The sequence below is a fragment of the Haliotis rufescens genome, unplaced genomic scaffold (genome assembly GCF_023055435.1).
Source record: "Haliotis rufescens isolate VD_foot unplaced genomic scaffold, xgHalRufe1.0.p SCAF_10, whole genome shotgun sequence".
In the NCBI taxonomy this organism is placed as follows: Eukaryota; Metazoa; Mollusca; class Gastropoda; order Lepetellida; family Haliotidae; genus Haliotis; species Haliotis rufescens.
Window position 1 is genome coordinate 4,018,579 of NW_025963780.1, and position 17,166 is coordinate 4,035,744.

General features: G+C 43.3%; 1 protein-coding gene across 3 annotated transcripts in view; it reads left to right on the plus strand.

Moving 5' to 3' along the window:
* Positions 1-17,166, plus strand: part of LOC124121197 — a 33,268-nt gene continuing 16,102 nt past the window's right edge. Inside the window, exon 1 of one of the 3 annotated variants that reach the window (XM_046484184.2) lies at positions 1-281. The gene's annotated coding sequence lies outside the window, so the exon portion shown is untranslated. Of the gene's footprint in view, positions 282-9,943; positions 10,068-15,755; positions 15,830-17,166 lie in introns of those variants that run through there. The other 2 variants (XM_046484186.2, XM_048386604.1) reach the window with 2 other exon arrangements.

Here is a 17,166-nt window from a genome sequence, read left to right on the forward strand (position 1 = left end):
ACAAACAGGTGTGGCGAGAAGTAGCGTTTGTTCTCGGTTAGGGCTGGTGACACAGAAAGAGTAGCCCCGACCGAAACACCTGTTTCATATTGGACGGGGTATCCCCGGCGATGAGCGTGGGCGATCCGGCGGAGACACCACGGCAGAAGTTTACAGTTCACTCGCATTGCCGTCTGCTCGCGGTGAGGGTGACTGGCTATCAAGTGACACCGACTTTCAAACGGAACGAGCACAATTCGGCCCAAGTGGTGGATTTTACTGGGATATATATATCAAGCCTGGTAAGTGTATCAACTGTCTTTAGTTTAGTAGCAATTTGTTAAACGGACAAGCTACAAGCAGACGATATTTTGAAATTGGTATGAAATTGATTTTCGTTGACACGAGTTTTAGTTGTGAATTTACAACGTATAAGAAGATTGTTACTGTGTATTATATCGTTGGAGTGATTTCTAATTGGACGAAGATTTTGTGGAATAAATTAACATGTTCAATGAATAAATAATTTGCATGTAAACGTGTGCTTGTGGGGGCAGAAGTGTGGATCAAGTAAAAACTCAATACTTAGTGTGTTTTTAAATAATAACGACTTCGAAACGCAAATAGCATCGGGATTAAGATTTGAATTCATCTAGCATGTTGTGTGGTAGTGCTTCTGATACCACTCGCCATTCTTTCTCCCCTTTTCCCCCAAACTTTATATGTATACTTGATGAATTTAGGTCCAGTTGTGTATTACATTTGCTTATGCAGTGTTCATTGTAAACAACATGGGATTGTTCAGGGTGCAGTTTATATGACTACACATTTGTTATAGGAGCACCCGTAGATCTGTGCATTGTGTCTGTATTTCCGTATATCTACCCGTGACGCATTGTGGTTGGTTTTGGGACCGTATATCGTTATACGCTACGACAGTGAATTCACGTGTGGGTTCATCATCTAAGAGAGCGTACAAAGGAAGATTTTTAAAACCCGGCACATTACCTGTCATATTTGCTGGGTCGTTTTTACTCTTGTATTGTATTCGTGAAGTCATCGGGTTGACAAATCCCTAATGGGTACAATGCGGGACGTCTTTCTGGTGTTCCCTGCCGTGATGTTTCTTGAATATTGTTAAAAGCGGCGGAAAACCTCACTTACTCACTGTATTTGTTTCATACCAGAAATATCAAGTTGTTTTCCTGGAAAATAGTGTATTTACACTTTAAATATCACTTGTAATGACTATGCAGTTTTGGTCAATGTCCTTACTGGCTGGCTGTCAATGACACGTGTGTGTGTGTGTGTGTGTGTGTGTGTGTGTGTGTGTGTGTGTGTGTGTGTGTGTGTGTGTGTGTGTGTGTGTGTGTGTGTGTGTGTGTGTGTGTGTGTGTGTGTGTGTGTGTGTGTGTGTGTGTGTGTGGCTGCTTGCTCTAGTCCAGATCAATGCCGATTTTATAGTGTTAGCCCACTGAGATACCATGCCTCAGTTTAACATGTATACACCACTCAAACACAGTATGCTGACTCCAAGCCGAACAGTCCTTGTTTTAGCCCCTTCATGCCGAACGCCAGACAGGGTAACAAGAAGTACCATCCCTTAACGTCTTATGGTTAGACCGTTTGATAGGGTAAGGCATTGGTATTATGTGGACACCAATTAAATGGTACAGGCAAAAGTCCTTTTCTGTTCACCTTGATGGAATCACGGTTTGGGAGAGTAGTTCTGAATTCGTTTTGAAATGACGTTCTCGTTGAATACATGGGTAACGCATGATTTGTCAACGTCCACAATTACTGGCTTACGAGGCGAGCAGGCAGTGGCAGGCACCTATTCACTGTGTTGTTCTGTCGGTGGCTAGTGTAGATAGGCTTCCATAAACTAATCTGGAGATGCCGTTTTGATAGAGTTAAGCCAGGGTACTTTATCATCATCGTGCCGGAACACACGTGATCGACTTACTTCAGCGTGAATTGAATATGTTGTTATCAATGTATTCGATTTTAGTGGGTACTTGTCTGCCACCAATGTCCTAGTTGATATTTTCGCCAACTATCCTACTAGATATTCTAGCTTTATTGCATTAGAGTGAGTGAGTGAGTTGAAATGTAACGTTGAATCGGCATCATTTTAGCCATAATGTATCAGTTTGGCATTATAACCAGGATGGCTTTATAACCTGTTTGACATAACAAGGATGGCTTTATAACTAGTTTGACATCATAACAAGCTGGGGTGGCTTTTTAACCAGTTTGGTATTGTAATCAGGATGGCTTTATAACCTGTTTGACATAACAAGGATGGCTTTATAACTAGTTTGACATTATAACAAGCTGGGGTGGCTTTTAAACCAGTTTGGTATTGTAATCAGGATGGCTTTATAACCGCTTTGGTTTATAACTAGCTTCGTGAAACAGGCATTGGTAAGGAATTGAAATGACTGAAAACATCATCCCTGATCTGAACAAGCCCTTGTGAGATTTAGGATAACAGCTTTTAACGCCGCTTTGAACAGTATATCAGTTTATCACGGCTTGTCAGCTTGAAGGAAGTCCGAAGTGATGCAGATCTTAGACGTTAATCACTTCGGAGAACTCTCCAAGGTGTTAAATCTGCGAATTGCCCTGCCCTAGACTACTGGGCCATTCGTGCCCCGTCAGCGTGATATAGGTGTATATCTACATGTATAAATGTAACACCGAATCTGTGCAACTGCCCAATGCCTGCAATGGGCAAACAATGGTCTGCTCATTGCATGCAATGGTCAATAGTTGTGAATGAGAAATAATTCTCCAAATATTTCACAAAATGGGCAGCCAGCTGGCTCATTTCACGCAATGGGGAGTTGCACAGATTGGGTGAAACATATATAACTCGTTGCCGACTGCAAAACTGATGAGCCGACGAACAACATGTGGTGTATCATAATATCACCCAGGCCCACCCACCCCAGGAATCTGGACCGGGCATCCAAGTCATCGATATGACGATATCGAGATCCGATGACACGTAGTCAACCAAGTCATCGAGATTGACCCCGAACTAACCTTCATTCTAATTCATTTGTGATTTTATATACATGCATATGCACGTAACATTTGGGCAGAGGTTCCGTCGTGGTGAAAACTTGTGAAACGAGTCTTGTTCGTGAAAGTTATACCAAGTCGCTTTTTGTGTGTTTGTCGTATAATGGAAATACTAATATATAAACATGGAATGTCGCTGAAACATAGGTTACAATATAATGCCTAAATCGTGTCCGCCACAGCGGAAAACTGTCAAGTGTTTGTCAATTGTTCGGGTAATAATGACGATGATGTAGGGTAAAAATATTTCCGTCTGACATAGCTTTTGTTTGACTATAATATCACATTATTTCAGGGTTATACTTCGGGTGTTTGACAATGAAATAATGCCCTTCCCGCGCTTCCTACCACTGTACTGAGGTCACTTGGCGCAGTCAGCATCGACTTACAACGTATTCAGGTCACTGTATGCAGGGTTGCCTGTTTCACATTTATTGTTGGGATTTCGGTTCAGAAACATTTCCTTTTACCACATACAACACGTAAGAGCCGAGTAACGAAAATCGGGTGATTACAATGTGTAACCTGGCCGATTGTGTGTCATCGTACTCAAATGGCTTTGGGAGCAAAGTAGTTAAAGCGTTCGCTCGTCACGCGGAAAGCTTGGGTTCGATTCCTAACATGGGATTGAAGCTCATTTCTGGTGTCCCTCGCCGTGATTTTGCTGGAATACTGATAGAAGTCACACACTCACTGAAATAGCGTGTTCAATCATGCTACCAACCCTAGTTAGTCTGTCTAGATTTTAACACGTGCCGTGATCGGATGTAATTGTTTTAGGCGTAAAACAGCATTCACACACTTACTGGCAAAAACTGGGCATATTTGTAACCCCTACCAGTGGTAATTATTGACCTATATTATATAAGTCTAATACGAAATAATTACTTGAAGTTCTAAAATCGAGGGCCCCTTTCCACAAAGCGATCTTAGCGCTAAGACGACCGTAACACTCATACTTTAACACTGGATTATGATAATCGTAGCATTAAGATCGCTTTTTGAAAATGGGCCCGTTCAACAAAGTGATCTCAGTCTCGAAACTGTTGTAGAATAGGACTAATGGTCGCGAAGCAATAAGGTGGCTTAGAGGACCATGTCCACAAAACAATCTTAGCACAGTGGGTGGGTCCCAAGGATTACAGTTCAATCTTCAAAACGCAGTATTTTTAAACATAGACTTACCACAACCCTATTGCTAAAATCGCTTCGTAGAACAAATCCCAGATTTGGTTATGTATCAGCTCAAATTTTACATTCATTTCTCTGCATAATTCATATTCTACTGCGTTGACTTTAAAATCTTTATAGATCCTTACAAGTGAAGCTTAGTGACCGACGACGGGCTCATATACATTCCTTGAAAGGCTTGTCGGTTCCGATTCCGACTGAGGTTAGAGGGCATTTCCCTGTTGGAGAGTACTTCGCTGCTGTGTCAACTACTACCTACTTGATCTGCGGAAGCGGCTGTCGTATGAATAGACATGCGTGAAACGTTTAAACAAACAGGACGCTGCCCCCTTTTGCTTTCAAATGTCACTAGGTCACGTTGGGTCACCGCGACTGAACGATTCAGAGGTCTTACTAGTGATCAACCTTTCACACGCATGCTATGAAGTGATTTAACCACATGAGACATAATGTATTGCACGTTGGGAGCACGCGCTGAACATGGGTTAATAAACAAGGAATACAGTAGTCAGGAATTGGTAGACTTAGAGATAGTCATCGAGAGCTCATCCAAAGCGCTGCTTAATTCAAAAACGAGGTTTAAATTATAGTGTTACTTTTGGCTTGAGATTTCTACACATAAATCTGGTAATGTAACACTGGTATCCTGTTCTGCGCAAAACGGAAATTAGGTCACGTGTTTCTTTAGGTCTTCCAGCCTTTGGCTGTCGCTCCATGGCTTGCTTTAAGAGAGTTATCGGATGTATGCATCTACTCCACATTTGATGAAATCATGAACGTCAAGATCTTACGGGCATTCATACCCGGACCATTCACGTGGACATTCCCATCTCAGCAATATGCCAGCTATGTGACGGCGGTATGTAAATGATCGAGTCTGGACCAGACAATCAAGTGACTGATATCATGCACACTGATCCATGCAATTGGGATACGATGCCATGCATCAACAGAGTCAGCGAGCCTGACCACCCGACCCCTAGTCTCCTCTTACGACAAGCATAGTCGCCTTCTACAGCAAGCATGGGTTGCTGAAAACCTGTTCTGGCCCGGATCTTGACGGGCTTCTCACACAGAGTACCTGCGAACACAGGTCTTCGGCGTGACGAGCAAACGCTTTAATCACTAGGCTTTTCCCCCAACGGTGCGTGAACCGTTCATATATACTCAAATGCAAATTGAACTGTCAGCAGGTAAATTTATTGATCATTTTAATCATTTATAGTTTGGCAGTTTCACTTCTCTTCATACTGCGTACACAACAAACCGCTTGCCAATAAAGGACGGGGTCTCGTCCCACTAAGTATCGGACTTTAGATAGCACATATGTACTATTTATTATATATATATGTATTATATTGCACAGCTAATATCGTTCTGTGGAACGAAGTACATGGTAGAGTTCAATACATATCAGAGTCAAAACTTGTGTGAAGGAGACAAAATGCGCAACGCACAATTTAAATTCTATTTTTTAAAATCTTAAACAAATTAAAATATTTCTTTCGACTCATTAAAGGAAAAGGAGAGGTGATTTGAGTTTTGTGCCTCGAAAACAATATGATGAATAAAGAATGTGACCACAGTTGCTTGACCCTACGTTTAAAATTGCTTTTTCAAACCGCCACCTTGGTGTTGTGGATAGTGAGTGAGTGAGTGGGTGTGGTTTTACGCCGCTTTTAGCAATATTCCAGCAATATCACGGCGGTGGACACCAGAAATGGGCTTCACACATTGTACCCATGTCGGGAACGAACCCGGGTCTTCGACGTGACGAGCTAACGCTTTAACCACTAGGCTACCCGACCGCCCCTGATGTGGATAGAGCGACAGCCCGGAGATGGGAAGAACGGTGGTTCGATGTCCTGTCCTCGCCATATCAAAAGACGCTGAAAGATGGTTCTTGTTGTTACCCTGCCTCGGTATTAATGGGTTAAAACATGGACTGGTCTGTTCGGAATCGGTGCATACTGTGTCTGAGAAGCGTATCCAAGTTAAACTGCGGCATAGTATCTCAGTGGGCTAACACTATAAAACCGGCATACCCACGCTCACATGAATGCATGTCGCTATATAAGAGCAATAATCTATCACGCGACAATAAACCCCTTTTCATTTCACCTCACCACGATTTTCAAAGACGCCCAACACATCCTGGAGACAAATAGTCCCACATTTCACACCTGCACTGTACCATGCCGTGATATGTTGCAATGGCCTTTGTCACTAGCACGAGCTGCACGAGAAAACAGGGCTTGCGGGCCCGGTTCGATGTATACATGCCTTGTGTTTGAACACACTTTCTATGAAGTTATTTCACTGACTAATCCTTTATCCTAAACATGTCCAAACCACAAGCTTTCAATAACACGTCAGAATGTCTTGGGTCATTGCAAAGAACTGAATCGTATGTTTTACGTAAGCTTGGTATAGGCTCCATACTCCAAAGGGTATTTGTGTGAGCTTCAATATTTGTCAAATGAGACATTCAGACACGATCTATTTCATATTCATTTGTAAGTGTTATATCAAGATTGTGTTATCGGTTGTTTGCAAACAGTTGTAACATTCCATACGGACTGACAAATCTGGTGACGATAGAGGGGAAGTTCTGATTGAATAATGAAATGTTATGTAAGAGAGAGAGAGAGAGAGAGAGAGAGAGAGAGAGAGAGGGAGGGGAGAAAGAGGCTACATATAAAGCCTTAAACAAACAATGAGCCCCTAACATTTTGAACTACTGATGTGTCTCAGCCCATGTAGTCACGGACATGACCACTGTTTGACTCTTGGGTCCATGCAGTTTCCGGATACATTCCGATAATCATCCTGGTTTCTGTTTGCGCCAGATAATTGGGAGAACCTCATTGAGACAAAATATCCATTTCATCCTCCGTAGTCTTTATACCCAACGTTTAGAGACTGCGTTACCCTTCGCCATCCAACAGATGAAGTAGCCCCTTAACGTTGTGTGTAGACAATACCCCGTGTCTCTATGAACTTCCATCATCTAAATGCCCATCACAGACCTAGATTAGGATAACCTGTCATAAACCTTTAAAGGGAGTCAAGCTTCGGGTTAATTGGCAGTCCTAACCAATTTAAATGAAGTCATTTAAAGCCAATTTTGTTCATTCAAATTGTATTATGTATATCTATCAAGATGTTAATTAGTACCGTATCATAATTTAGTTTGACACAAGCCGCAAATTATAACGTCTACACTTTGTACGAAAATGGACTCCAGATCGTGAAGCATAGCCCCCTTTAAAAAAATATTGAATAAATAGAATCCATGTGGTTTTAATATCTCGAAAGACGACGACAACGCGAAACAAACATCTGAAAACATCTGGGAAGGGTGGGGGTGGGTCCGCACACTCACTTACCCCCTAAAAGCCCTCGGCTGTATCTGGGGCTTGGCGTTCCCGCACATGACCACGTCTAAAAGGCAGATCAACTTTGTAGACACTTACTCATTCCTAAGGCATGTTCGGTGGCTGCTAACTGCCGATCTAGGTTAATAGAAATCACTAGATCGGTTCTCACTGCCTGTGTATTATAGTGAATTAGTCGACAGTATGGTGACCACCCGTGAAGCTAAAGCTATTCCTAATCGGGATAAATGTAGCGATGTCTGACTAAACCAGTCCGATGATTCGTGTGTAGGTTCTGTAAAACTGCATGTTTTGTCTGAATCTTGTTCATGCTTATTTTCAAACTAGACTATTACATTGGTTGGTTGGTTGTTAACGCCGCACTCAGCAATATTCCAGCTATATGACGGCCGTCTGTAAATAATCGAGTCTGGACGAGACAATCCAGTGATTGATATCATGACCATCGATCCTCGCAATCTGGGAGACGATTACATTGAACTACGTTAACACTGATATGTACACGGGCCCACATTCACGAGCACACGCTGGTACTCCGTGGCTGAATAGGTCCCCATAACCCCAGGCCTGTACTGAAAATGAGTGAGTGAGTGAGTATGGTTTTATTCCGCTTTTAGGAATATTCCAGCAATATCACGGCGTGGGACACCGGAAAATGGGCTTCACACATTGTACTCATGTCGGGAATCGAACCCGGGTGTCTGGCACGAGGAGCCGACGCTGGGCTACCCTACCGCCTCTGTACTGAAAATGAAAATCGGATGGTGTCAGTGCGTGACCTGGCTTACTGTGTGTCATTAGCGTTGACTTCACGGATCGTTGCTCATGCTGTCAACCACTGGTTTACCGGACCCAGATTCGATGTATTTGTTGGTATCCGTAATGCAGCTTGGATGTTACTACCTGCGGCGCAAAACAACATCGGTCACACAATTTCCCCACCCCTTTCAGTGAAACCTGATCCCGGAAATTCATTGTTGTATATCATTGTTTAACAGCATGTCTGTTGATATGAAATATTTCCGTTTTCGTTACATAGTTTTGTTTGTTGTTTAACGCCGCACTCAGCAATATTCCAGCTGTATGATGGCTGACTGTAAATAATCGAGTCTGGACCAGACAATCCAGTGATTTATCATGACCTTCGATCCACGCAATTGGGATACGATGCCATGCATCAACGAAGTCAGCGAGCCAAGTCAGCGACCACTCGATCCCGTTAGTCGTCTCTAACGACACGCACAGTCGCCTCTTACGACAACTATATTCGCTTCTTTCGGTAAGCATGGGTTGCTGAAGACCCATTCTACCCCGGTTCTTCACGGGTCTCGTTACATAGATTAAGCTACATTTCGAAAATGGTCAGGGCTTTCCTCACTCTCCCGTCAACAGCTTTTGATTTGTAACGGATTGATGTATGTGTTTGTTAAATACATGTTTTCAAATGGAATATTAACGTAGCGCCCATGCAGTTTAATATGCGCAAATAGCGATCGTGAATCAACCCGTTGATAAGGCACGGCGCTGAAACAGAAACCATTTATTGCCCACGTGAACCAAAAGAGGAAACTTATGTAGTCGGTCAGTGTCGACACGTTTATTGGTGTTTAAATCACACTATCGTCAGGACAGTAGGAAGTCCTCTCAGGACAAACATGCGCTGGATAGGACTGAGTTTATGTCTCCTTAACGATGAAAGTCGTTCATATATGTGGCAGCTCTCGAAACGTGCAAACAACGAATTAAGCTATCTCTGGAGTGTATATCGAAAGTACACAAAAGCATGGGTGTATGGAAGTGTAAGTCAACTGGTATCATTGCATGCGTTTCAGTACCTGCGAAACACAGTGTACAAGAAGGCAACATTAGTCCTGTACAGTCAAACCTCGTTATACTGGACGGTACCATTTCTCTTTAAAATGAATAATGTTTTACGCCACTTTTATAAATAGTCCAACAATATCATGGCGACTCTTTAAAATCAACTGGATTAACGTAACATGGATGCCGCCCATTTCGGTATGTATGGACGACCGTTACAGTAATCGTCAGCAGGCAGGTTTCCAGATTAATGGGGTTACACTGTTGTCCGGGCGTCAGACTCTCAGTATGTGTCTAAAGCGTCCGCCCATTCTAGTGTCTCCGTCGCTATGTGGTGGGAGTAATACTAAAAATGGCACCAGACCAACCAAACACACTATAACACCACATTATCGTGGTCCACACGTGCAGCAAGTCTAGATGGTACAACGGTACAACGCTTACCGGAGACGGTCATAAAGTCAATGACGTCGTTTGAGGGCAACTTGTGTCCCGCGGTGTCCGGGTTCAGCTGAACGACACCTCCTCTAAGTGACAGGCCTCTCTTATCGACAGGATACACTGACGCCTCTCAGGACAATACACAAGGTGGGACACTTCAGTTGGATGTTTTATTCAGGAGTACCGTTGATATAGTGATCTGTGGTGGGACTTAGTCCTGTGTGCAGTGCATGGTCATGGGCGGATACGGGGGGGGGGGGGGGGGGGGGGTTTGGGGGTGCGCACCCCCTTTTTATTTCGAAAAAAAATCTTAATTGTGCACCCCTCCTTTTCAAAAAAGCTGTTTCCGCCCATGCATGGGGCACATATCAGGCAACGCCATAGAGTAGTTGGATGGGTGACAGCGCTCGGCGGCTTGATAGTTTCTTGGGCTTCGGTCCTGCCCCGCACTGCAGCACATGTAGCTTGTAGTGTTTCCAAAGTGACTTTGTTCCAAATATGCCTCTGTTCACTCAGCAGTGAATGGGTACCCGGTAGGATGAGATTTAGGCAGCTTTGATTGTATTCTCCCCGGGGATTTTCGAATGAAAATCGAGTTCATTCTGATCCATTGACCGAGTAATAATCCAGCGATTTTGAACACGCTTTATAGAGTGTGGATAAATATATATGCATATCATATTATTATTATTATTATTATTATTATTATTATTATTATTATTATCATATTTATTATTATTATAACGAATGCACTGCCGCCCGAAACGCTTTCAATCAAAAGAACACTTTCAAGACATATACTTTGAGGTATCTTTGCAGATAACTTTGTCTCATGTTTAATCTTAGAACAATGTCCCTTTTTAATAACTTGGGGTATGTTACTATTTCAGCTGCACTTAAGGTAACCATTTTCGGGTTATTAATTTTTATTGTCCTGGAAATATGTAACGTCAACCCCAGGGTATAACCACTCTGCATATGAAACATGTTCCACCAGGCGTAAAATGCAAGCGATATTAGAGAGGGTTAGACCTGGAATCAGAGACTGAAATATCCACTTGAAAGTCGAGGGCATTATGTTATGTGTAGTTTCAATTGAAGTATCATATTTCCTCTTGTATATTTCCCGCATGTATCCTTTTCTGACATTATGACGAACCGGTCCTTATTTCATCACCGCTACAAACCGCAGCCATGTGACGTCTTACAAGTCTATTGAAAACTCGGCATGTAGTTTTCAAATTGGTATAGTTTCGTGATCTTTCAGAGAAAATTTCTGTATACAGAGTTCTAATCCAATCAGTTCTGCGTAAGCAATCTAAGAGCAAAATAGGTTTTCTGTTGTTTGTATCAAGATCGATGAAACAAGAGGCAAATCTACTTCCTGGTAGCTGTTTTTGTTTGTTGTCACCAAGATTGCAACGTGTCTGAGTTTTTCTTGTTATATCGCTTATCTCCTTCCACTCTCAGGGAGCGAATGTCAACGAGGTAGCAAATGAGTTTTCGAGTGTTATCGGTGTGGTTACAGACTTAACAATCGATGTTTTTAAAGAGTTGGAACTAACTTGAGGGATGGAAACTCAATGTGGTGTGTGTATTTACAATAAAAATGATATAATTATCAAAATAATTTTATTCCATTTGCCACTCTCAATCGAAAAATAATTAGGTTTAATGATGAATATAAAACAGAAAATATAGAGTTGCCGGAATGATGAAGTTTCTTCTAAATGCGTGCGTTTGTCTGATAGCACCTAATAAGGTGGAGGGAAATGTTTGCGTTTCCAACGCACAGCATGACAGACGCGTGTGTCTTCAACCAGGATATGGAATGACACGGCCCGAGCGGGCGCGAGGACGTGGGGCAATGTGGATGTCAAGGTCGGTGACAACACGGAGCCATGACATATGCTGTTAATAACATTACCGACGCCCGTGTCCTCTGATTTTGGGCAAAAGGCAAACCAGATTTCTGTAAGACGGAGTACGTTTGAGGCAGTCTTCATAAATCTGCCGTACCGGTTTCTTGCGTGATGTTCCATTTCAAATTTTGTTTGTTTGTTGAATAACGCCGCACTCAGCAATATTCCAGCTATATGACGGCGGTCTATCAATATTCGTGTCTGGTCCAGAAAACCAGAGACTGCCATCATGAGTATTGATCTACGCAATTGGAATACTATGACATGCATCAACCAAGTCATCACGCCGGACCACCCGATCCCGTTAATTGGTTCCTTTAACAAGGATGGATTGCTGAAGACCAATTCTTCAAGGGTGTTGATGCGTGAACATATAGTGTAACAAAGCGGGATCATCCTCGATAATCAAGGGTATTATATACCCATTCTACCCATTAAATACCCTCGATTCATTCACCACCATAACTTCGTAACCTTATCGATGATGAAGCTGCGTATGTCTGCTCATTTTCGTATCGTTTTCTATACTGTATTGATAACGTTATTGATGATATGGATGAACACGAACATAGAGTGAGTGAGTGAGTTGCATTCTGCGCCGCTTAAGCAGCATTCCAGCCAAATCACGCCAGGCCTAGAGACACCAAAATGGGCTTCACACATGCAAGGATCTTGACGTAACAAGCTAATACAAGTGATCGCTTGACTACCCACCGCGCTTTAAAATCCTGAAAAAAACACAACAAAATTGTTTTGGTTAGCTCTTACAACTGACACCGGAAATTGGCTTCACACATTCTACCCAAGGGGGAATCGAACCCAAGTCTTTGGCGTGACTAGCGAACACTTTAACCACTAGGCTACCCCATCGCCCCTCAGCTAAAATGATGATTAGGTGGTTATAAGGTGTGATCTGGCTGAGTGTCATCATATACCCGACAGTGTGGTCATTGCTCATGCTATCAGCCACTTGTTTGTCGACCCGTGAAGATCCGGGTAGAGGATAGGTCTTCAGAAACTCTTGTCGTTAGAGGCGACTGTGCGTGTCGTCAGAGGCGACCGACGGGATGGGGTGGTCAGGCTCGCTGACTTAGTTGATGATGTCATCGTATCCCAGTTGTGTAGATCGATGCTCATGATGTCAATCACTGGATTGTCTGGTCCCGACTCCATGATCTACAGACCGCCGTCATATAGCTGGAATACTGCTGAGTGCGGCGTTGAACAGCAAACAAAATAAAAACTTGTCTTTTTAGACTCGAGTGTATGGGTTTTATTGACCCAGATGTGGAACTAACCTATTTTTGTAAGGCCGACTCATAACCCCATCTAAACGGGTTAAAACAAATACCTGTTTTCACGAGGTTGTTGCCGTGATACGCGTTTTGGCTTCAGCAATCGTAATAAAATAAAGTGCTGTTTAACATCCTCCCGAGATAAAAAGCGAATCGTGTTTGTGTAGTTGACAAGAACGACAAGATCAACCTGTCTGGTGAACCTCCATTAAGTTTATTTTGGGACTGTCACCCCTCGCTGTTCTGCTGCGGGACAAAACCTGGCTATGCGACAAGTAGCTCTCCACGTGCTTCTCCGCATGGAGGTGCAGGAGAGTAAATACTTACCCAGAGACAAGTACATTTACATATCAAGCCTTCCTCAGGACGCGGGGGCACGGGTGGCCCAGTCGTCTAAGGCACCGCGATTCGCTGTGCAGAGTTGCGTCCCTTGGGCACGCCAGACGCCTATGATTGTGGGTTCGAATCCCGGTTCGCCCAGATTATGTTTCTAGGTTTGTCAGCACCATATCCGTGGGTTTCACCGAAGTGGTAAACGTCTTAGACCTGCATCACTTCGGGCTTTCCTCCAACATTAAGCTGACACGCCGTGATATAACTGTATTACTGTTAAAAGCGGCGTTAAACCCAACTCACTCACTCCTCATGACGCTGAGTGAGTGAGTGAGTGAGTATGGTTTTACGCCGCTTTTAGCAATATTCCAGCAATATCACGGCGGGGGACACCAGAAATGGGCTTCACACATTGTACCCATGTCGGGAATCGAACCCGGGTCTTCGGCGTGACGAGCGAACGCTTTTAACCACTAGGCTACCCGACCGCCCCTTCATGACGCTGAAGTTCCATGTTCCATGTTCTTCATTGTTTCACATCTAACGTGGAGACATTTTTAGATGAACTCGAGTCCTACGTCAAAGATACGAGTGCTCGACTCGATTCACTTTCTAACGGGTGATGCTGACACGGAATAGCAACGGGACAGTGTCTGGACGCAGTTTGACTTAGATGGCTGTCTGTCATATTGTTTTGAAATCGAGTACTCGAGTCTGGACAAATCCCCTTTTTAATACTGCTACCCCACTGAGATGCCATGCCGCAGTTTTCACATGAATACCCCACTCAGACACAGAATACTGACTCCGAGCCGACCAGATTTTGTTTTATCCCCGTAAAGCCGAGCGGCTGGCAGGGAAACAACAAGTACCATCCTTTAACGTATTTTGGTTTGACACGGTCGGGGATCGAACCTCCGACCTTCCGCTCTTTTGACTGACGCTTTGTCCACTAGACCTCGAAGGCGGTCCAATGGGGGTTGGTGTGGAATGGACGTAGGTTGGCCACGTGATTAAAGCGTTCGCCCATCACGTAAAACCGTTTTCACTTACTTTTAATTGGGAGGTAGTTCGATAATTTGGAAGTATAAAATTTGTATCCAAAAGTATCATACAATTTTACCCTTTGTCTCGAAGTTTTAAAATAATCAATTAATCTGCTGTCAGTATTTTCGGGTAAGCTTATCAACAAAACGCCTGGACGGATTCCTTAGACTCGAGGTCCGTTCGACAAGGCTTGTTGCCGGGGCGAAACTCAATGACGTTTAAAAATATCCATGAGACTTTAATTTATCCGTACTAGTTAGACAACCTTGAGGTGTACTTTTTATCCCCCCGTCTTCCCCGAAGTTATAGTCGCAAACGCAAAACCATTTAATTAAATAAAATGAGAGAGATAACCCAGTCACCCAGCACCTCAAGCGCCGGTTTGTTTGTTGTTGAACGCCGCACTCAGCAATTTTTCAGCTTTATGACGGCGGTCTGTAAATAATCGAGTCTGGACCAGACAATCCAGTGATTGACATCATGAGCATCGATCCACGCAATTGAGATACGATGACATGGATCAACCAAGTCAGCTAGCCTGACCACCCGATCCCGTTAGTCGCCTCTTACGACAAGCAAAGTCGCCTTTTGCGGCAAGCATGGGTTGCTGAAGACCTCTTCTACCCAGGATCTTATCACGGGTATCCCAAGCGCCGGTACGCTGACACTGCTAAAATGTCACTAACGGATGACATTTAAAATGGCTTTAAGAGGGAGCGCCACTACTTGGATCAAATAGGAATACAATGGAATCCAATCGTTCCAGTTGAATCCGTCTCGTAGAAGCCTACTCCTTACAGCGCTCCGTTCCAAAGCACTACTAAAGTCGTAAGTCTATGTTAAAGTTACTCTGATACCACCCCTTAAGGTATGCAAAGACGACATTAACAGTAATCGTCTGTAGGCAGGGGTCCGGATTAAAGACGTTTCACAGTGGTCCGGGTCCTCAAAACGTCCCTTAGGAGCCAGCGACGGTCCCGTTCCACAAAGTGCTTTTAGCATTACGATTGTCGAAAGTCCATGTTAAAGTATTGGAATTACGATCGTCTTTGCTCTACGATCGCTTTAAATGTTTAATCATCAGGCTGACATGTCAAAGATCTGTAGTTCGTCCTCATTGCGGTCATATCAACGCTGACTCAAGGACAAAGCAGACTGCCCAAGGCAACGATGTCAATATTTGGGACTGGTCATTAATTATATGACAGTCATTGGGCAGCAGCGTTCCACATCAAATACATACCTTTACGCACTCCACTCTGAAATGACCTCCGCCCAGTCAACACTCCTCTTCACGGGTCTTAGTGTCGAGGTAATTATTTCTGCTTTGAATTAGAATTGTTCCTATAGTTTGTGATGGGTCAACATGGCTGTGTAAAACGGGTAATGTGATATAAATGACAGAGAAGTGTTCGTTAGTTTGTAGGCTTACCTTCGAACATGCGTCCAAGTTTGCCTACGGTACGGGGTTCGTTTACAACTCGAGAGCACAAAGACGTGTTTTGAGAGGAACTGCGCTCGGGCACATTTGCGAATGTTTGGAGTTTGGTTCAAGTCTTCACAGATTTCAGAACTCGTGAAACGAAGATTTCATTCGTTTGACCTTTTAACAAGTATGGCCTTTGAACCAATTTGGTATCATAACCAGTGTTGCTTTACAATCAGTTTGGCATTGCAACAAGCCTGGCATTATAACCAGTTCAGCATTATAATCAGCCTGACATTATAACCAATTTAGTTTTTTAATCAATCTGGCATTATAACTAGTTCAGTTTTATTAACAGTGTGTCGTTATAACCAGTTTGGCAATTAAACTAGTTTTGCATTATAACCAGTTCAGCATTATGACCATTTGGGCCAACTGTTAATTCCACGGCAAAGTCGTTTGGGCAGCTAAAAGGTTGATGTGATCGCTTGCCATGCCAGTATCGTGAGTAGACATGAGTTCCAGCTCCTAAATAGTATTCCTGTTTAAACATGGCGTGTCAGTTTAATGTGGAAGGGACCTGTGAAGATCTGGGGTAGAATAGGTCTTCAGCAACCCGTGCTTGCCATAAAAGGCGACTATGTTTCTCGTAAGAGGCGAAAAACGGGATCGGGTGGTCAGGCTCGCTGACTTGGTTGATCCATGTCATCGATCCCAATTTCGTGGATCGATACTCATGATGTCAATCACTGGCTTGTCTGGTCCAGACTCGATTATTTACAGACCGCCGTCATATAGCTGGAATATTGCTGAGTGTGGCGTTAAACAACAAACAAACAAATAATGAGGAAGGAAAGCCCAAAGAGATACAGATTGTATGTTGTAGTCGTTTACCGCTTTGGTTAAACCCACGAACTTGGGAGTGGTGCGGACACTCTGTGATTGTTATCAAGGCAAATCTGACACATTCGAACACGTGCTAAGCACATAAATCTAAGCACATATAAGGGACGTAACTCTGGACGGCGATATTCGACGCCCCATACCACAACTCAACCTCTGCTCCAGTCATGACAACCTACACATTGTTCAATTCATTTTTTTGACAATCTTCCCAGATTTCAATAAAAGGAAATATTTCCTGAAATAAGAGGGTTATTTTCCGGTTGCGTCGTTTCCCTGATACGGTTTACACTTGCGTAGCTTTGATTTATTTATAGATT